Source organism: Rhinoderma darwinii, unplaced genomic scaffold (genome assembly GCF_050947455.1).
Source record: "Rhinoderma darwinii isolate aRhiDar2 unplaced genomic scaffold, aRhiDar2.hap1 Scaffold_549, whole genome shotgun sequence".
Taxonomy (NCBI): Eukaryota; Metazoa; Chordata; class Amphibia; order Anura; family Rhinodermatidae; genus Rhinoderma; species Rhinoderma darwinii.
The window spans coordinates 69,559-88,939 of NW_027464099.1; the positions used below are offsets into that span (position 1 = coordinate 69,559).

At 47.8% G+C, this 19,381-nt stretch overlaps 13 non-coding genes across 13 annotated transcripts; all 13 read left to right on the plus strand.

Moving 5' to 3' along the window:
• Positions 1-919: 919 nt before the first annotated feature.
• Positions 920-1,110, plus strand: LOC142723469 (U2 spliceosomal RNA). The gene has a single exon (XR_012875663.1). It is a non-coding gene; the product is annotated as a U2 spliceosomal RNA (small nuclear RNA).
• A 1,256-nt stretch (positions 1,111-2,366) lies between these two features.
• Positions 2,367-2,557, plus strand: LOC142723470 (U2 spliceosomal RNA). The gene has a single exon (XR_012875664.1). It is a non-coding gene; the product is annotated as a U2 spliceosomal RNA (small nuclear RNA).
• Positions 2,558-3,841: 1,284 nt separating this feature from the next.
• On the plus strand, positions 3,842-4,032 carry LOC142723471 (U2 spliceosomal RNA). Its single transcript, XR_012875665.1, has one exon. It is a non-coding gene; the product is annotated as a U2 spliceosomal RNA (small nuclear RNA).
• A 1,284-nt stretch (positions 4,033-5,316) lies between these two features.
• LOC142723473 (U2 spliceosomal RNA) lies at positions 5,317-5,507 on the plus strand. The gene has a single exon (XR_012875667.1). It is a non-coding gene; the product is annotated as a U2 spliceosomal RNA (small nuclear RNA).
• A 1,288-nt stretch (positions 5,508-6,795) lies between these two features.
• Positions 6,796-6,986, plus strand: LOC142723475 (U2 spliceosomal RNA). Its single transcript, XR_012875668.1, has one exon. It is a non-coding gene; the product is annotated as a U2 spliceosomal RNA (small nuclear RNA).
• A 1,276-nt stretch (positions 6,987-8,262) lies between these two features.
• LOC142723476 (U2 spliceosomal RNA) lies at positions 8,263-8,453 on the plus strand. Its single transcript, XR_012875669.1, has one exon. It is a non-coding gene; the product is annotated as a U2 spliceosomal RNA (small nuclear RNA).
• Positions 8,454-9,756: 1,303 nt separating this feature from the next.
• Positions 9,757-9,947, plus strand: LOC142723477 (U2 spliceosomal RNA). The gene has a single exon (XR_012875670.1). It is a non-coding gene; the product is annotated as a U2 spliceosomal RNA (small nuclear RNA).
• A 1,280-nt stretch (positions 9,948-11,227) lies between these two features.
• Positions 11,228-11,418, plus strand: LOC142723478 (U2 spliceosomal RNA). The gene has a single exon (XR_012875671.1). It is a non-coding gene; the product is annotated as a U2 spliceosomal RNA (small nuclear RNA).
• A 1,276-nt stretch (positions 11,419-12,694) lies between these two features.
• On the plus strand, positions 12,695-12,885 carry LOC142723296 (U2 spliceosomal RNA). Its single transcript, XR_012875508.1, has one exon. It is a non-coding gene; the product is annotated as a U2 spliceosomal RNA (small nuclear RNA).
• Positions 12,886-14,173: 1,288 nt separating this feature from the next.
• LOC142723298 (U2 spliceosomal RNA) lies at positions 14,174-14,364 on the plus strand. Its single transcript, XR_012875509.1, has one exon. It is a non-coding gene; the product is annotated as a U2 spliceosomal RNA (small nuclear RNA).
• A 1,281-nt stretch (positions 14,365-15,645) lies between these two features.
• On the plus strand, positions 15,646-15,836 carry LOC142723299 (U2 spliceosomal RNA). The gene has a single exon (XR_012875510.1). It is a non-coding gene; the product is annotated as a U2 spliceosomal RNA (small nuclear RNA).
• A 1,288-nt stretch (positions 15,837-17,124) lies between these two features.
• On the plus strand, positions 17,125-17,315 carry LOC142723300 (U2 spliceosomal RNA). Its single transcript, XR_012875511.1, has one exon. It is a non-coding gene; the product is annotated as a U2 spliceosomal RNA (small nuclear RNA).
• Positions 17,316-18,603: 1,288 nt separating this feature from the next.
• On the plus strand, positions 18,604-18,794 carry LOC142723301 (U2 spliceosomal RNA). Its single transcript, XR_012875512.1, has one exon. It is a non-coding gene; the product is annotated as a U2 spliceosomal RNA (small nuclear RNA).
• Positions 18,795-19,381: the final 587 nt, after the last annotated feature.

Genomic DNA, 19,381 nt, shown 5'->3' on the forward strand with positions numbered 1-19,381 from the left:
GTGGAGTGGAGTAGGGGAACAGCAAACAGCCAATAAAGCAGCCCGCCCGCTCGCCTGCCCGCCACAATGGACCTACCTGTGTACACTAGATGGATGTGATGGAATGTACTGTCGTCCCTACATTTCAAGAAGAAGTAAGAATTGCAGTTGCAACAAAGCCTTGCTTGCCTACAAAGAGAGCAGCAATTTGGATTTGTTACTATGTTACCTAGAAGAATAACAAACTGTGCAAGGATGGAGGTTGTAGGAGCAAGGAGAAGTTGTCTGTAAAGTTGGTGGATGCCTATTTTCCATTTTGCAGTCCCTTGTCTCCCTCTTGTGGCCTCCTGGAGGCAACTAGCTGTGCAAAAAAAAGACAGCCTGGCGGCCGGCTGTTGCAGTGTTGCCCTCTCAGGCAACACTGAGTGACTGACTGAGCCTCACCGTCTTATATAAAGTTCAGACGGAACTTTGCACGTGTCATAGTGGGGCCCTCAGGATTCCAGAGCCAGCTTTCTGACATCATAATGGGGCCTCAGAGATAAAAGCCTGGGCCCAGGCAGTGTTGGTCAGTGCTGCTCAGCAGGCAGCACTGGACTGGACTGGATTACAGCTGATACAAGGTGTGAAGGAACAAGGGGTGGCTGTGGGCATGCACTTGCTGCCGCTGCCAGTGTTTATCTGCATGGCAGCAGGGCATTTGGGCGTTGCCAGGAAGGCATTTTTATGTAGATTCCTCCTCTTTCAGCACTGCATTGTGGTGCAAGCAAAAGAAGCAAATCCTGTCTGGCTTCCTCTCCGGCCTTTATTCACCTCCCGTGTAGCTGTGAGTGTGTGAGCCTGCAGGGCCCCATGGAATTGCCTAGAAGTAGGCTGAATCGCTGCAAGGGCTGAACAGCAGTATCGGGCAGGCTCGGGCAACGCGCGGCCCGTTCGGGTTATCGCTTCTCGGCCTTTTGGCTAAGATCAAGTGTAGTATCTGTTCTTATCAGTTTAATATCTGATACGTCCCCTATCTGGGGACCATATATTAAATGGATTTTTAGAACAGGGAGATGGAAATAGAGCTTGCTCTGTCCACTCCACGCATTGACCTGGTATTGCAGTATTTCCAGGACCGGTGCACCCTTTCCTTATGTGTTGACTAAAAGCAGATTCCAAAAGTGTTTTTTGTCTTTGCTATTGTTTCTGTCTTTCTGAAGGGATCTCCCCTTTTAATCCCATTATTTCAACACCTGTTGGACAATGCATGAGTGATAATGAGCTCATTGATTAAATGCAATTAATGAATAGATTGCCACCTCTTGTTGTGTGTCGTCTGTGTTTCTGTGTTTCCGGCATTTCACATTGGAACACCTCATTCACCTTCCTTGTCTTCTCTCCGCCCTCCCTTTTAGGTAAGTTAAAGAGCTGCACCTGAGCCAGCCACTGATTGATTGATTGATTGATTGATTGATTGATTGATTGATTGATTGATTGATTGATTGATGCAGCACAACAGTCAAATAGTGGAGTGGAGTAGGGGAACAGCAAACAGCCAATAAAGCAGCCCGCCCGCTCGCCTGCCCGCCACAATGGACCTACCTGTGTACACTAGATGGATGTGATGGAATGTACTGTCGTCCCTACATTTCAAGAAGAAGTAAGAATTGCAGTTGCAACAAAGCCTTGCTTGCCTACAAAGAGAGCAGCAATTTGGATTTGTTACTATGTTACCTAGAAGAATAACAAACTGTGCAAGGATGGAGGTTGTAGGAGCAAGGAGAAGTTGTCTGTAAAGTTGGTGGATGCCTATTTTCCATTTTGCAGTCCCTTGTCTCCCTCTTGTGGCCTCCTGGAGGCAACTAGCTGTGCAAAAAAAAGACAGCCTGGCGGCCGGCTGTTGCAGTGTTGCCCTCTCAGGCAACACTGAGTGACTGACTGAGCCTCACCGTCTTATATAAAGTTCAGACGGAACTTTGCACGTGTCATAGTGGAGCCCTCAGGATTCCAGAGCCAGCTTTCTGACATCATAATGGGGCCTCAGAGATAAAAGCCTGGGCCCAGGCAGTGTTGGTCAGTGCTGCTCAGCAGGCAGCACTGGACTGGACTGGATTACAGCTGATACAAGGTGTGAAGGAACAAGGGGTGGCTGTGGGCATGCACTTGCTGCCGCTGCCAGTGTTTATCTGCATGGCAGCAGGGCATTTGGGCGTTGCCAGGAAGGCGTTTTTATGTAGATTCCTCCTCTTTCAGCACTGCATTGTGGTACAAGCAAAAGAAGCAAATCCTGTCTGGCTTCCTCTCCGGCCTTTATTCACCTCCCGTGTAGCTGTGAGTGTGTGAGCCTGCAGGGCCCCATGGAATTGCCTAGAAGTAGGCTGAATCGCTGGCGGCCCGTTCGGGTTATCGCTTCTCGGCCTTTTGGCTAAGATCAAGTGTAGTATCTGTTCTTATCAGTTTAATATCTGATACGTCCCCTATCTGGGGACCATATATTAAATGGATTTTTAGAACAGGGAGATGGAAATAGAGCTTGCTCTGTCCACTCCACGCATTGACCTGGTATTGCAGTATTTCCAGGACCGGTGCACCCTTTCCTTATGTGTTGACTAAAAGCAGATTCCAAAAGTGTTTTTTGTCTTTGCTATTGTTTCTGTCTTTCTGAAGGGATCTCCCCTTTTAATCCCATTATTTCAACACCTGTTGGACAATGCATGAGTGATAATGAGCTCATTGATTAAATGCAATTAATGAATAGATTGCCACCTCTTGTTGTGTGTCGTCTGTGTTTCTGTGTTTCCGGCATTTCACATTGGAACACCTCATTCACCTTCCTTGTCTTCTCTCCGCCCTCCCTTTTAGGTAAGTTAAAGAGCTGCACCTGAGCCAGCCACTGATTGATTGATTGATTGATTGATTGATTGATTGATTGATTGATTGATGCAGCACAACAGTCAAATAGTGGAGTGGAGTAGGGGAACAGCAAACAGCCAATAAAGCAGCCCGCCCGCTCGCCTGCCCGCCACAATGGACCTACCTGTGTACACTAGATGGATGTGATGGAATGTACTGTCGTCCCTACATTTCAAGAAGAAGTAAGAATTGCAGTTGCAACAAAGCCTTGCTTGCCTACAAAGAGAGCAGCAATTTGGATTTGTTACTATGTTACCTAGAAGAATAACAAACTGTGCAAGGATGGAGGTTGTAGGAGCAAGGAGAAGTTGTCTGTAAAGTTGGTGGATGCCTATTTTCCATTTTGCAGTCCCTTGTCTCCCTCTTGTGGCCTCCTGGAGGCAACTAGCTGTGCAAAAAAAAGACAGCCTGGCGGCCGGCTGTTGCAGTGTTGCCCTCTCAGGCAACACTGAGGGACTGACTGAGCCTCACCGTCTTATATAAAGTTCAGACGGAACTTTGCACGTGTCATAGTGGAGCCCTCAGGATTCCAGAGCCAGCTTTCTGACATCATAATGGGGCCTCAGAGATAAAAGCCTGGGCCCAGGCAGTGTTGGTCAGTGCTGCTCAGCAGGCAGCACTGGACTGGACTGGATTACAGCTGATACAAGGTGTGAAGGAACAAGGGGTGGCTGTGGGCATGCACTTGCTGCCGCTGCCAGTGTTTATCTGCATGGCAGCAGGGCATTTGGGCGTTGCCAGGAAGGCGTTTTTATGTAGATTCCTCCTCTTTCAGCACTGCATTGTGGTGCAAGCAAAAGAAGCAAATCCTGTCTGGCTTCCTCTCCGGCCTTTATTCACCTCCCGTGTAGCTGTGAGTGTGTGAGCCTGCAGGGCCCCATGGAATTGCCTAGAAGTAGGCTGAATCGCTGCAAGGGCTGAACAGCAGTATCGGGCAGGCTCGGGCAACGCGCGGCCCGTTCGGGTTATCGCTTCTCGGCCTTTTGGCTAAGATCAAGTGTAGTATCTGTTCTTATCAGTTTAATATCTGATACGTCCCCTATCTGGGGACCATATATTAAATGGATTTTTAGAACAGGGAGATGGAAATAGAGCTTGCTCTGTCCACTCCACGCATTGACCTGGTATTGCAGTATTTCCAGGACCGGTGCACCCTTTCCTTATGTGTTGACTAAAAGCAGATTCCAAAAGTGTTTTTTGTCTTTGCTATTGTTTCTGTCTTTCTGAAGGGATCTCCCCTTTTAATCCCATTATTTCAACACCTGTTGGACAATGCATGAGTGATAATGAGCTCATTGATTAAATGCAATTAATGAATAGATTGCCACCTCTTGTTGTGTGTCGTCTGTGTTTCTGTGTTTCCGGCATTTCACATTGGAACACCTCATTCACCTTCCTTGTCTTCTCTCCGCCCTCCCTTTTAGGTAAGTTAAAGAGCTGCACCTGAGCCAGCCACTGATTGATTGATTGATTGATTGATTGATTGATTGATTGATTGATTGATGCAGCACAACAGTCAAATAGTGGAGTGGAGTAGGGGAACAGCAAACAGCCAATAAAGCAGCCCGCCCGCTCGCCTGCCCGCCACAATGGACCTACCTGTGTACACTAGATGGATGTGATGGAATGTACTGTCGTCCCTACATTTCAAGAAGAAGTAAGAATTGCAGTTGCAACAAAGCCTTGCTTGCCTACAAAGAGAGCAGCAATTTGGATTTGTTACTATGTTACCTAGAAGAATAACAAACTGTGCAAGGATGGAGGTTGTAGGAGCAAGGAGAAGTTGTCTGTAAAGTTGGTGGATGCCTATTTTCCATTTTGCAGTCCCTTGTCTCCCTCTTGTGGCCTCCTGGAGGCAACTAGCTGTGCAAAAAAAAGACAGCCTGGCGGCCGGCTGTTGCAGTGTTGCCCTCTCAGGCAACACTGAGTGACTGACTGAGCCTCACCGTCTTATATAAAGTTCAGACGGAACTTTGCACGTGTCATAGTGGAGCCCTCAGGATTCCAGAGCCAGCTTTCTGACATCATAATGGGGCCTCAGAGATAAAAGCCTGGGCCCAGGCAGTGTTGGTCAGTGCTGCTCAGCAGGCAGCACTGGACTGGACTGGATTACAGCTGATACAAGGTGTGAAGGAACAAGGGGTGGCTGTGGGCATGCACTTGCTGCCGCTGCCAGTGTTTATCTGCATGGCAGCAGGGCATTTGGGCGTTGCCAGGAAGGCGTTTTTATGTAGATTCCTCCTCTTTCAGCACTGCATTGTGGTGCAAGCAAAAGAAGCAAATCCTGTCTGGCTTCCTCTCCGGCCTTTATTCACCTCCCGTGTAGCTGTGAGTGTGTGAGCCTGCAGGGCCCCATGGAATTGCCTAGAAGTAGGCTGAATCGCTGCAAGGGCTGAACAGCAGTATCGGGCAGGCTCGGGCAACGCGCGGCCCGTTCGGGTTATCGCTTCTCGGCCTTTTGGCTAAGATCAAGTGTAGTATCTGTTCTTATCAGTTTAATATCTGATACGTCCCCTATCTGGGGACCATATATTAAATGGATTTTTAGAACAGGGAGATGGAAATAGAGCTTGCTCTGTCCACTCCACGCATTGACCTGGTATTGCAGTATTTCCAGGACCGGTGCACCCTTTCCTTATGTGTTGACTAAAAGCAGATTCCAAAAGTGTTTTTTGTCTTTGCTATTGTTTCTGTCTTTCTGAAGGGATCTCCCCTTTTAATCCCATTATTTCAACACCTGTTGGACAATGCATGAGTGATAATGAGCTCATTGATTAAATGCAATTAATGAATAGATTGCCACCTCTTGTTGTGTGTCGTCTGTGTTTCTGTGTTTCCGGCATTTCACATTGGAACACCTCATTCACCTTCCTTGTCTTCTCTCCGCCCTCCCTTTTAGGTAAGTTAAAGAGCTGCACCTGAGCCAGCCACTGATTGATTGATTGATTGATTGATTGATTGATTGATTGATTGATTGATTGATGCAGCACAACAGTCAAATAGTGGAGTGGAGTAGGGGAACAGCAAACAGCCAATAAAGCAGCCCGCCCGCTCGCCTGCCCGCCACAATGGACCTACCTGTGTACACTAGATGGATGTGATGGAATGTACTGTCGTCCCTACATTTCAAGAAGAAGTAAGAATTGCAGTTGCAACAAAGCCTTGCTTGCCTACAAAGAGAGCAGCAATTTGGATTTGTTACTATGTTACCTAGAAGAATAACAAACTGTGCAAGGATGGAGGTTGTAGGAGCAAGGAGAAGTTGTCTGTAAAGTTGGTGGATGCCTATTTTCCATTTTGCAGTCCCTTGTCTCCCTCTTGTGGCCTCCTGGAGGCAACTAGCTGTGCAAAAAAAAGACAGCCTGGCGGCCGGCTGTTGCAGTGTTGCCCTCTCAGGCAACACTGAGTGACTGACTGAGCCTCACCGTCTTATATAAAGTTCAGACGGAACTTTGCACGTGTCATAGTGGAGCCCTCAGGATTCCAGAGCCAGCTTTCTGACATCATAATGGGGCCTCAGAGATAAAAGCCTGGGCCCAGGCAGTGTTGGTCAGTGCTGCTCAGCAGGCAGCACTGGACTGGACTGGATTACAGCTGATACAAGGTGTGAAGGAACAAGGGGTGGCTGTGGGCATGCACTTGCTGCCGCTGCCAGTGTTTATCTGCATGGCAGCAGGGCATTTGGGCGTTGCCAGGAAGGCGTTTTTATGTAGATTCCTCCTCTTTCAGCACTGCATTGTGGTGCAAGCAAAAGAAGCAAATCCTGTCTGGCTTCCTCTCCGGCCTTTATTCACCTCCCGTGTAGCTGTGAGTGTGTGAGCCTGCAGGGCCCCATGGAATTGCCTAGAAGTAGGCTGAATCGCTGCAAGGGCTGAACAGCAGTATCGGGCAGGCTCGGGCAACGCGCGGCCCGTTCGGGTTATCGCTTCTCGGCCTTTTGGCTAAGATCAAGTGTAGTATCTGTTCTTATCAGTTTAATATCTGATACGTCCCCTATCTGGGGACCATATATTAAATGGATTTTTAGAACAGGGAGATGGAAATAGAGCTTGCTCTGTCCACTCCACGCATTGACCTGGTATTGCAGTATTTCCAGGACCGGTGCACCCTTTCCTTATGTGTTGACTAAAAGCAGATTCCAAAAGTGTTTTTTGTCTTTGCTATTGTTTCTGTCTTTCTGAAGGGATCTCCCCTTTTAATCCCATTATTTCAACACCTGTTGGACAATGCATGAGTGATAATGAGCTCATTGATTAAATGCAATTAATGAATAGATTGCCACCTCTTGTTGTGTGTCGTCTGTGTTTCTGTGTTTCCGGCATTTCACATTGGAACACCTCATTCACCTTCCTTGTCTTCTCTCCGCCCTCCCTTTTAGGTAAGTTAAAGAGCTGCACCTGAGCCAGCCACTGATTGATTGATTGATTGATTGATTGATTGATTGATTGATGCAGCACAACAGTCAAATAGTGGAGTGGAGTAGGGGAACAGCAAACAGCCAATAAAGCAGCCCGCCCGCTCGCCTGCCCGCCACAATGGACCTACCTGTGTACACTAGATGGATGTGATGGAATGTACTGTCGTCCCTACATTTCAAGAAGAAGTAAGAATTGCAGTTGCAACAAAGCCTTGCTTGCCTACAAAGAGAGCAGCAATTTGGATTTGTTACTATGTTACCTAGAAGAATAACAAACTGTGCAAGGATGGAGGTTGTAGGAGCAAGGAGAAGTTGTCTGTAAAGTTGGTGGATGCCTATTTTCCATTTTGCAGTCCCTTGTCTCCCTCTTGTGGCCTCCTGGAGGCAACTAGCTGTGCAAAAAAAAGACAGCCTGGCGGCCGGCTGTTGCAGTGTTGCCCTCTCAGGCAACACTGAGTGACTGACTGAGCCTCACCGTCTTATATAAAGTTCAGACGGAACTTTGCACGTGTCATAGTGGAGCCCTCAGGATTCCAGAGCCAGCTTTCTGACATCATAATGGGGCCTCAGAGATAAAAGCCTGGGCCCAGGCAGTGTTGGTCAGTGCTGCTCAGCAGGCAGCACTGGACTGGACTGGATTACAGCTGATACAAGGTGTGAAGGAACAAGGGGTGGCTGTGGGCATGCACTTGCTGCCGCTGCCAGTGTTTATCTGCATGGCAGCAGGGCATTTGGGCGTTGCCAGGACGGCGTTTTTATGTAGATTCCTCCTCTTTCAGCACTGCATTGTGGTGCAAGCAAAAGAAGCAAATCCTGTCTGGCTTCCTCTCCGGCCTTTATTCACCTCCCGTGTAGCTGTGAGTGTGTGAGCCTGCAGGGCCCCATGGAATTGCCTAGAAGTAGGCTGAATCGCTGCAAGGGCTGAACAGCAGTATCGGGCAGGCTCGGGCAACGCGCGGCCCGTTCGGGTTATCGCTTCTCGGCCTTTTGGCTAAGATCAAGTGTAGTATCTGTTCTTATCAGTTTAATATCTGATACGTCCCCTATCTGGGGACCATATATTAAATGGATTTTTAGAACAGGGAGATGGAAATAGAGCTTGCTCTGTCCACTCCACGCATTGACCTGGTATTGCAGTATTTCCAGGACCGGTGCACCCTTTCCTTATGTGTTGACTAAAAGCAGATTCCAAAAGTGTTTTTTGTCTTTGCTATTGTTTCTGTCTTTCTGAAGGGATCTCCCCTTTTAATCCCATTATTTCAACACCTGTTGGACAATGCATGAGTGATAATGAGCTCATTGATTAAATGCAATTAATGAATAGATTGCCACCTCTTGTTGTGTGTCGTCTGTGTTTCTGTGTTTCCGGCATTTCACATTGGAACACCTCATTCACCTTCCTTGTCTTCTCTCCGCCCTCCCTTTAGGTAAGTTAAAGAGCTGCACCTGAGCCAGCCACTGATTGATTGATTGATTGATTGATTGATTGATTGATTGATTGATTGATTGATTGATTGATTGATTGATGCAGCACAACAGTCAAATAGTGGAGTGGAGTAGGGGAACAGCAAACAGCCAATAAAGCAGCCCGCCCGCTCGCCTGCCCGCCACAATGGACCTACCTGTGTACACTAGATGGATGTGATGGAATGTACTGTCGTCCCTACATTTCAAGAAGAAGTAAGAATTGCAGTTGCAACAAAGCCTTGCTTGCCTACAAAGAGAGCAGCAATTTGGATTTGTTACTATGTTACCTAGAAGAATAACAAACTGTGCAAGGATGGAGGTTGTAGGAGCAAGGAGAAGTTGTCTGTAAAGTTGGTGGATGCCTATTTTCCATTTTGCAGTCCCTTGTCTCCCTCTTGTGGCCTCCTGGAGGCAACTAGCTGTGCAAAAAAAAGACAGCCTGGCGGCCGGCTGTTGCAGTGTTGCCCTCTCAGGCAACACTGAGTGACTGACTGAGCCTCACCGTCTTATATAAAGTTCAGACGGAACTTTGCACGTGTCATAGTGGAGCCCTCAGGATTCCAGAGCCAGCTTTCTGACATCATAATGGGGCCTCAGAGATAAAAGCCTGGGCCCAGGCAGTGTTGGTCAGTGCTGCTCAGCAGGCAGCACTGGACTGGACTGGATTACAGCTGATACAAGGTGTGAAGGAACAAGGGGTGGCTGTGGGCATGCACTTGCTGCCGCTGCCAGTGTTTATCTGCATGGCAGCAGGGCATTTGGGCGTTGCCAGGAAGGCGTTTTTATGTAGATTCCTCCTCTTTCAGCACTGCATTGTGGTGCAAGCAAAAGAAGCAAATCCTGTCTGGCTTCCTCTCCGGCCTTTATTCACCTCCCGTGTAGCTGTGAGTGTGTGAGCCTGCAGGGCCCCATGGAATTGCCTAGAAGTAGGCTGAATCGCTGCAAGGGCTGAACAGCAGTATCGGGCAGGCTCGGGCAACGCGCGGCCCGTTCGGGTTATCGCTTCTCGGCCTTTTGGCTAAGATCAAGTGTAGTATCTGTTCTTATCAGTTTAATATCTGATACGTCCCCTATCTGGGGACCATATATTAAATGGATTTTTAGAACAGGGAGATGGAAATAGAGCTTGCTCTGTCCACTCCACGCATTGACCTGGTATTGCAGTATTTCCAGGACCGGTGCACCCTTTCCTTATGTGTTGACTAAAAGCAGATTCCAAAAGTGTTTTTTGTCTTTGCTATTGTTTCTGTCTTTCTGAAGGGATCTCCCCTTTTAATCCCATTATTTCAACACCTGTTGGACAATGCATGAGTGATAATGAGCTCATTGATTAAATGCAATTAATGAATAGATTGCCACCTCTTGTTGTGTGTCGTCTGTGTTTCTGTGTTTCCGGCATTTCACATTGGAACACCTCATTCACCTTCCTTGTCTTCTCTCCGCCCTCCCTTTTAGGTAAGTTAAAGAGCTGCACCTGAGCCAGCCACTGATTGATTGATTGATTGATTGATTGATTGATTGATTGATTGATGCAGCACAACAGTCAAATAGTGGAGTGGAGTAGGGGAACAGCAAACAGCCAATAAAGCAGCCCGCCCGCTCGCCTGCCCGCCACAATGGACCTACCTGTGTACACTAGATGGATGTGATGGAATGTACTGTCGTCCCTACATTTCAAGAAGAAGTAAGAATTGCAGTTGCAACAAAGCCTTGCTTGCCTACAAAGAGAGCAGCAATTTGGATTTGTTACTATGTTACCTAGAAGAATAACAAACTGTGCAAGGATGGAGGTTGTAGGAGCAAGGAGAAGTTGTCTGTAAAGTTGGTGGATGCCTATTTTCCATTTTGCAGTCCCTTGTCTCCCTCTTGTGGCCTCCTGGAGGCAACTAGCTGTGCAAAAAAAAGACAGCCTGGCGGCCGGCTGTTGCAGTGTTGCCCTCTCAGGCAACACTGAGTGACTGACTGAGCCTCACCGTCTTATATAAAGTTCAGACGGAACTTTGCACGTGTCATAGTGGAGCCCTCAGGATTCCAGAGCCAGCTTTCTGACATCATAATGGGGCCTCAGAGATAAAAGCCTGGGCCCAGGCAGTGTTGGTCAGTGCTGCTCAGCAGGCAGCACTGGACTGGACTGGATTACAGCTGATACAAGGTGTGAAGGAACAAGGGGTGGCTGTGGGCATGCACTTGCTGCCGCTGCCAGTGTTTATCTGCATGGCAGCAGGGCATTTGGGCGTTGCCAGGAAGGCGTTTTTATGTAGATTCCTCCTCTTTCAGCACTGCATTGTGGTGCAAGCAAAAGAAGCAAATCCTGTCTGGCTTCCTCTCCGGCCTTTATTCACCTCCCGTGTAGCTGTGAGTGTGTGAGCCTGCAGGGCCCCATGGAATTGCCTAGAAGTAGGCTGAATCGCTGCAAGGGCTGAACAGCAGTATCGGGCAGGCTCGGGCAACGCGCGGCCCGTTCGGGTTATCGCTTCTCGGCCTTTTGGCTAAGATCAAGTGTAGTATCTGTTCTTATCAGTTTAATATCTGATACGTCCCCTATCTGGGGACCATATATTAAATGGATTTTTAGAACAGGGAGATGGAAATAGAGCTTGCTCTGTCCACTCCACGCATTGACCTGGTATTGCAGTATTTCCAGGACCGGTGCACCCTTTCCTTATGTGTTGACTAAAAGCAGATTCCAAAAGTGTTTTTTGTCTTTGCTATTGTTTCTGTCTTTCTGAAGGGATCTCCCCTTTTAATCCCATTATTTCAACACCTGTTGGACAATGCATGAGTGATAATGAGCTCATTGATTAAATGCAATTAATGAATAGATTGCCACCTCTTGTTGTGTGTCGTCTGTGTTTCTGTGTTTCCGGCATTTCACATTGGAACACCTCATTCACCTTCCTTGTCTTCTCTCCGCCCTCCCTTTTAGGTAAGTTAAAGAGCTGCACCTGAGCCAGCCACTGATTGATTGATTGATTGATTGATTGATTGATTGATTGATGCAGCACAACAGTCAAATAGTGGAGTGGAGTAGGGGAACAGCAAACAGCCAATAAAGCAGCCCGCCCGCTCGCCTGCCCGCCACAATGGACCTACCTGTGTACACTAGATGGATGTGATGGAATGTACTGTCGTCCCTACATTTCAAGAAGAAGTAAGAATTGCAGTTGCAACAAAGCCTTGCTTGCCTACAAAGAGAGCAGCAATTTGGATTTGTTACTATGTTACCTAGAAGAATAACAAACTGTGCAAGGATGGAGGTTGTAGGAGCAAGGAGAAGATGTCTGTAAAGTTGGTGGATGCCTATTTTCCATTTTGCAGTCCCTTGTCTCCCTCTTGTGGCCTCCTGGAGGCAACTAGCTGTGCAAAAAAAAGACAGCCTGGCGGCCGGCTGTTGCAGTGTTGCCCTCTCAGGCAACACTGAGTGACTGACTGAGCCTCACCGTCTTATATAAAGTTCAGACGGAACTTTGCACGTGTCATAGTGGAGCCCTCAGGATTCCAGAGCCAGCTTTCTGACATCATAATGGGGCCTCAGAGATAAAAGCCTGGGCCCAGGCAGTGTTGGTCAGTGCTGCTCAGCAGGCAGCACTGGACTGGACTGGATTACAGCTGATACAAGGTGTGAAGGAACAAGGGGTGGCTGTGGGCATGCACTTGCTGCCGCTGCCAGTGTTTATCTGCATGGCAGCAGGGCATTTGGGCGTTGCCAGGAAGGCGTTTTTATGTAGATTCCTCCTCTTTCAGCACTGCATTGTGGTGCAAGCAAAAGAAGCAAATCCTGTCTGGCTTCCTCTCCGGCCTTTATTCACCTCCCGTGTAGCTGTGAGTGTGTGAGCCTGCAGGGCCCCATGGAATTGCCTAGAAGTAGGCTGAATCGCTGCAAGGGCTGAACAGCAGTATCGGGCAGGCTCGGGCAACGCGCGGCCCGTTCGGGTTATCGCTTCTCGGCCTTTTGGCTAAGATCAAGTGTAGTATCTGTTCTTATCAGTTTAATATCTGATACGTCCCCTATCTGGGGACCATATATTAAATGGATTTTTAGAACAGGGAGATGGAAATAGAGCTTGCTCTGTCCACTCCACGCATTGACCTGGTATTGCAGTATTTCCAGGACCGGTGCACCCTTTCCTTATGTGTTGACTAAAAGCAGATTCCAAAAGTGTTTTTTGTCTTTGCTATTGTTTCTGTCTTTCTGAAGGGATCTCCCCTTTTAATCCCATTATTTCAACACCTGTTGGACAATGCATGAGTGATAATGAGCTCATTGATTAAATGCAATTAATGAATAGATTGCCACCTCTTGTTGTGTGTCGTCTGTGTTTCTGTGTTTCCGGCATTTCACATTGGAACACCTCATTCACCTTCCTTGTCTTCTCTCCGCCCTCCCTTTTAGGTAAGTTAAAGAGCTGCACCTGAGCCAGCCACTGATTGATTGATTGATTGATTGATTGATTGATTGATTGATTGATTGATTGATGCAGCACAACAGTCAAATAGTGGAGTGGAGTAGGGGAACAGCAAACAGCCAATAAAGCAGCCCGCCCGCTCGCCTGCCCGCCACAATGGACCTACCTGTGTACACTAGATGGATGTGATGGAATGTACTGTCGTCCCTACATTTCAAGAAGAAGTAAGAATTGCAGTTGCAACAAAGCCTTGCTTGCCTACAAAGAGAGCAGCAATTTGGATTTGTTACTATGTTACCTAGAAGAATAACAAACTGTGCAAGGATGGAGGTTGTAGGAGCAAGGAGAAGTTGTCTGTAAAGTTGGTGGATGCCTATTTTCCATTTTGCAGTCCCTTGTCTCCCTCTTGTGGCCTCCTGGAGGCAACTAGCTGTGCAAAAAAAAGACAGCCTGGCGGCCGGCTGTTGCAGTGTTGCCCTCTCAGGCAACACTGAGTGACTGACTGAGCCTCACCGTCTTATATAAAGTTCAGACGGAACTTTGCACGTGTCATAGTGGAGCCCTCAGGATTCCAGAGCCAGCTTTCTGACATCATAATGGGGCCTCAGAGATAAAAGCCTGGGCCCAGGCAGTGTTGGTCAGTGCTGCTCAGCAGGCAGCACTGGACTGGACTGGATTACAGCTGATACAAGGTGTGAAGGAACAAGGGGTGGCTGTGGGCATGCACTTGCTGCCGCTGCCAGTGTTTATCTGCATGGCAGCAGGGCATTTGGGCGTTGCCAGGAAGGCGTTTTTATGTAGATTCCTCCTCTTTCAGCACTGCATTGTGGTGCAAGCAAAAGAAGCAAATCCTGTCTGGCTTCCTCTCCGGCCTTTATTCACCTCCCGTGTAGCTGTGAGTGTGTGAGCCTGCAGGGCCCCATGGAATTGCCTAGAAGTAGGCTGAATCGCTGCAAGGGCTGAACAGCAGTATCGGGCAGGCTCGGGCAACGCGCGGCCCGTTCGGGTTATCGCTTCTCGGCCTTTTGGCTAAGATCAAGTGTAGTATCTGTTCTTATCAGTTTAATATCTGATACGTCCCCTATCTGGGGACCATATATTAAATGGATTTTTAGAACAGGGAGATGGAAATAGAGCTTGCTCTGTCCACTCCACGCATTGACCTGGTATTGCAGTATTTCCAGGACCGGTGCACCCTTTCCTTATGTGTTGACTAAAAGCAGATTCCAAAAGTGTTTTTTGTCTTTGCTATTGTTTCTGTCTTTCTGAAGGGATCTCCCCTTTTAATCCCATTATTTCAACACCTGTTGGACAATGCATGAGTGATAATGAGCTCATTGATTAAATGCAATTAATGAATAGATTGCCACCTCTTGTTGTGTGTCGTCTGTGTTTCTGTGTTTCCGGCATTTCACATTGGAACACCTCATTCACCTTCCTTGTCTTCTCTCCGCCCTCCCTTTTAGGTAAGTTAAAGAGCTGCACCTGAGCCAGCCACTGATTGATTGATTGATTGATTGATTGATTGATTGATTGATTGATTGATGCACAACAGTCAAATAGTGGAGTGGAGTAGGGGAACAGCAAACAGCCAATAAAGCAGCCCGCCCGCTCGCCTGCCCGCCACAATGGACCTACCTGTGTACACTAGATGGATGTGATGGAATGTACTGTCGTCCCTACATTTCAAGAAGAAGTAAGAATTGCAGTTGCAACAAAGCCTTGCTTGCCTACAAAGAGAGCAGCAATTTGGATTTGTTACTATGTTACCTAGAAGAATAACAAACTGTGCAAGGATGGAGGTTGTAGGAGCAAGGAGAAGATGTCTGTAAAGTTGGTGGATGCCTATTTTCCATTTTGCAGTCCCTTGTCTCCCTCTTGTGGCCTCCTGGAGGCAACTAGCTGTGCAAAAAAAAGACAGCCTGGCGGCCGGCTGTTGCAGTGTTGCCCTCTCAGGCAACACTGAGTGACTGACTGAGCCTCACCGTCTTATATAAAGTTCAGACGGAACTTTGCACGTGTCATAGTGGAGCCCTCAGGATTCCAGAGCCAGCTTTCTGACATCATAATGGGGCCTCAGAGATAAAAGCCTGGGCCCAGGCAGTGTTGGTCAGTGCTGCTCAGCAGGCAGCACTGGACTGGACTGGATTACAGCTGATACAAGGTGTGAAGGAACAAGGGGTGGCTGTGGGCATGCACTTGCTGCCGCTGCCAGTGTTTATCTGCATGGCAGCAGGGCATTTGGGCGTTGCCAGGAAGGCGTTTTTATGTAGATTCCTCCTCTTTCAGCACTGCATTGTGGTGCAAGCAAAAGAAGCAAATCCTGTCTGGCTTCCTCTCCGGCCTTTATTCACCTCCCGTGTAGCTGTGAGTGTGTGAGCCTGCAGGGCCCCATGGAATTGCCTAGAAGTAGGCTGAATCGCTGCAAGGGCTGAACAGCAGTATCGGGCAGGCTCGGGCAACGCGCGGCCCGTTCGGGTTATCGCTTCTCGGCCTTTTGGCTAAGATCAAGTGTAGTATCTGTTCTTATCAGTTTAATATCTGATACGTCCCCTATCTGGGGACCATATATTAAATGGATTTTTAGAACAGGGAGATGGAAATAGAGCTTGCTCTGTCCACTCCACGCATTGACCTGGTATTGCAGTATTTCCAGGACCGGTGCACCCTTTCCTTATGTGTTGACTAAAAGCAGATTCCAAAAGTGTTTTTTGTCTTTGCTATTGTTTCTGTCTTTCTGAAGGGATCTCCCCTTTTAATCCCATTATTTCAACACCTGTTGGACAATGCATGAGTGATAATGAGCTCATTGATTAAATGCAATTAATGAATAGATTGCCACCTCTTGTTGTGTGTCGTCTGTGTTTCTGTGTTTCCGGCATTTCACATTGGAACACCTCATTCACCTTCCTTGTCTTCTCTCCGCCCTCCCTTTTAGGTAAGTTAAAGAGCTGCACCTGAGCCAGCCACTGATTGATTGATTGATTGATTGATTGATTGATTGATTGATTGATTGATTGATGCAGCACAACAGTCAAATAGTGGAGTGGAGTAGGGGAACAGCAAACAGCCAATAAAGCAGCCCGCCCGCTCGCCTGCCCGCCACAATGGACCTACCTGTGTACACTAGATGGATGTGATGGAATGTACTGTCGTCCCTACATTTCAAGAAGAAGTAAGAATTGCAGTTGCAACAAAGCCTTGCTTGCCTACAAAGAGAGCAGCAATTTGGATTTGTTACTATGTTACCTAGAAGAATAACAAACTGTGCAAGGATGGAGGTTGTAGGAGCAAGGAGAAGTTGTCTGTAAAGTTGGTGGATGCCTATTTTCCATTTTGCAGTCCCTTGTCTCCCTCTTGTGGCCTCCTGGAGGCAACTAGCTGTGCAAAAAAAAGACAGCCTGGCGGCCGGCTGTTGCAGTGTTGCCCTCTCAGGCAACACTGAGTGACTGACTGAGCCTCACCGTCTTATATAAAGTTCAGACGGAACTTTGCACGTGTCATAGTGGAGCCCTCAGGATTCCAGAGCCAGCTTTCTGACATCATAATGGGGCCTCAGAGATAAAAGCCTGGGCCCAGGCAGTGTTGGTCAGTGCTGCTCAGCAGGCAGCACTGGACTGGACTGGATTACAGCTGATACAAGGTGTGAAGGAACAAGGGGTGGCTGTGGGCATGCACTTGCTGCCGCTGCCAGTGTTTATCTGCATGGCAGCAGGGCATTTGGGCGTTGCCAGGAAGGCGTTTTTATGTAGATTCCTCCTCTTTCAGCACTGCATTGTGGTGCAAGCAAAAGAAGCAAATCCTGTCTGGCTTCCTCTCCGGCCTTTATTCACCTCCCGTGTAGCTGTGAGTGTGTGAGCCTGCAGGGCCCCATGGAATTGCCTAGAAGTAGGCTGAATCGCTGCAAGGGCTGAACAGCAGTATCGGGCAGGCTCGGGCAACGCGCGGCCCGTTCGGGTTATCGCTTCTCGGCCTTTTGGCTAAGATCAAGTGTAGTATCTGTTCTTATCAGTTTAATATCTGATACGTCCCCTATCTGGGGACCATATATTAAATGGATTTTTAGAACAGGGAGATGGAAATAGAGCTTGCTCTGTCCACTCCACGCATTGACCTGGTATTGCAGTATTTCCAGGACCGGTGCACCCTTTCCTTATGTGTTGACTAAAAGCAGATTCCAAAAGTGTTTTTTGTCTTTGCTATTGTTTCTGTCTTTCTGAAGGGATCTCCCCTTTTAATCCCATTATTTCAACACCTGTTGGACAATGCATGAGTGATAATGAGCTCATTGATTAAATGCAATTAATGAATAGATTGCCACCTCTTGTTGTGTGTCGTCTGTGTTTCTGTGTTTCCGGCATTTCACATTGGAACACCTCATTCACCTTCCTTGTCTTCTCTCCGCCCTCCCTTTTAGGTAAGTTAAAGAGCTGCACCTGAGCCAGCCACTGATTGATTGATTGATTGATTGATTGATTGATTGATTGATTGATTGATTGATGCAGCACAACAGTCAAATAGTGGAGTGGAGTAGGGGAACAGCAAACAGCCAATAAAGCAGCCCGCCCGCTCGCCTGCCCGCCACAATGGACCTACCTGTGTACACTAGATGGATGTGATGGAATGTACTGTCGTCCCTACATTTCAAGAAGAAGTAAGAATTGCAGTTGCAACAAAGCCTTGCTTGCCTACAAAGAGAGCAGCAATTTGGATTTGTTACTATGTTACCTAGAAGAATAACAAACTGTGCAAGGATGGAGGTTGTAGGAGCAAGGAGAAGATGTCTGTAAAGTTGGTGGATGCCTATTTTCCATTTTGCAGTCCCTTGTCTCCCTCTTGTGGCCTCCTGGAGGCAACTAGCTGTGCAAAAAAAAGACAGCCTGGCGGCCGGCTGTTGCAGTGTTGCCCTCTCAGGCAACACTGAGTGACTGACTGAGCCTCACCGTCTTATATAAAGTTCAGACGGAACTTTGCACGTGTCATAGTGGAGCCCTCAGGATTCCAGAGCCAGCTTTCTGACATCATAATGGGGCCTCAGAGATAAAAGCCTGGGCCCAGGCAGTGTTGGTCAGTGCTGCTCAGCAGGCAGCACTGGACTGGACTGGATTACAGCTGATACAAGGTGTGAAGGAACAAGGGGTGGCTGTGGGCATGCACTTGCTGCCGCTGCCAGTGTTTATCTGCATGGCAGCAGGGCATTTGGGCGTTGCCAGGAAGGCGTTTTTATGTAGATTCCTCCTCTTTCAGCACTGCATTGTGGTGCAAGCAAAAGAAGCAAATCCTGTCTGGCTTCCTCTCCGGCCTTTATTCACCTCCCGTGTAGCTGTGAGTGTGTGAGCCTGCAGGGCCCCATGGAATTGCCTAGAAGTAGGCTGAATCGCTGCAAGGGCTGAACAGCAGTATCGGGCAGGCTCGGGCAACGCGCGGCCCGTTCGGGTTATCGCTTCTCGGCCTTTTGGCTAAGATCAAGTGTAGTATCTGTTCTTATCAGTTTAATATCTGATACGTCCCCTATCTGGGGACCATATATTAAATGGATTTTTAGAACAGGGAGATGGAAATAGAGCTTGCTCTGTCCACTCCACGCATTGACCTGGTATTGCAGTATTTCCAGGACCGGTGCACCCTTTCCTTATGTGTTGACTAAAAGCAGATTCCAAAAGTGTTTTTTGTCTTTGCTATTGTTTCTGTCTTTCTGAAGGGATCTCCCCTTTTAATCCCATTATTTCAACACCTGTTGGACAATGCATGAGTGATAATGAGCTCATTGATTAAATGCAATTAATGAATAGATTGCCACCTCTTGTTGTGTGTCGTCTGTGTTTCTGTGTTTCCGGCATTTCACATTGGAACACCTCATTCACCTTCCTTGTCTTCTCTCCGCCCTCCCTTTTAGGTAAGTTAAAGAGCTGCACCTGAGCCAGCCACTGATTGATTGATTGATTGATTGATTGATTGATTGATTGATTGATTGATGCAGCACAACAGTCAAATAGTGGAGTGGAGTAGGGGAACAGCAAACAGCCAATAAAGCAGCCCGCCCGCTCGCCTGCCCGCCACAATGGACCTACCTGTGTACACTAGATGGATGTGATGGAATGTACTGTCGTCCCTACATTTCAAGAAGAAGTAAGAATTGCAGTTGCAACAAAGCCTTGCTTGCCTACAAAGAGAGCAGCAATTTGGATTTGTTACTATGTTACCTAGAAGAATAACA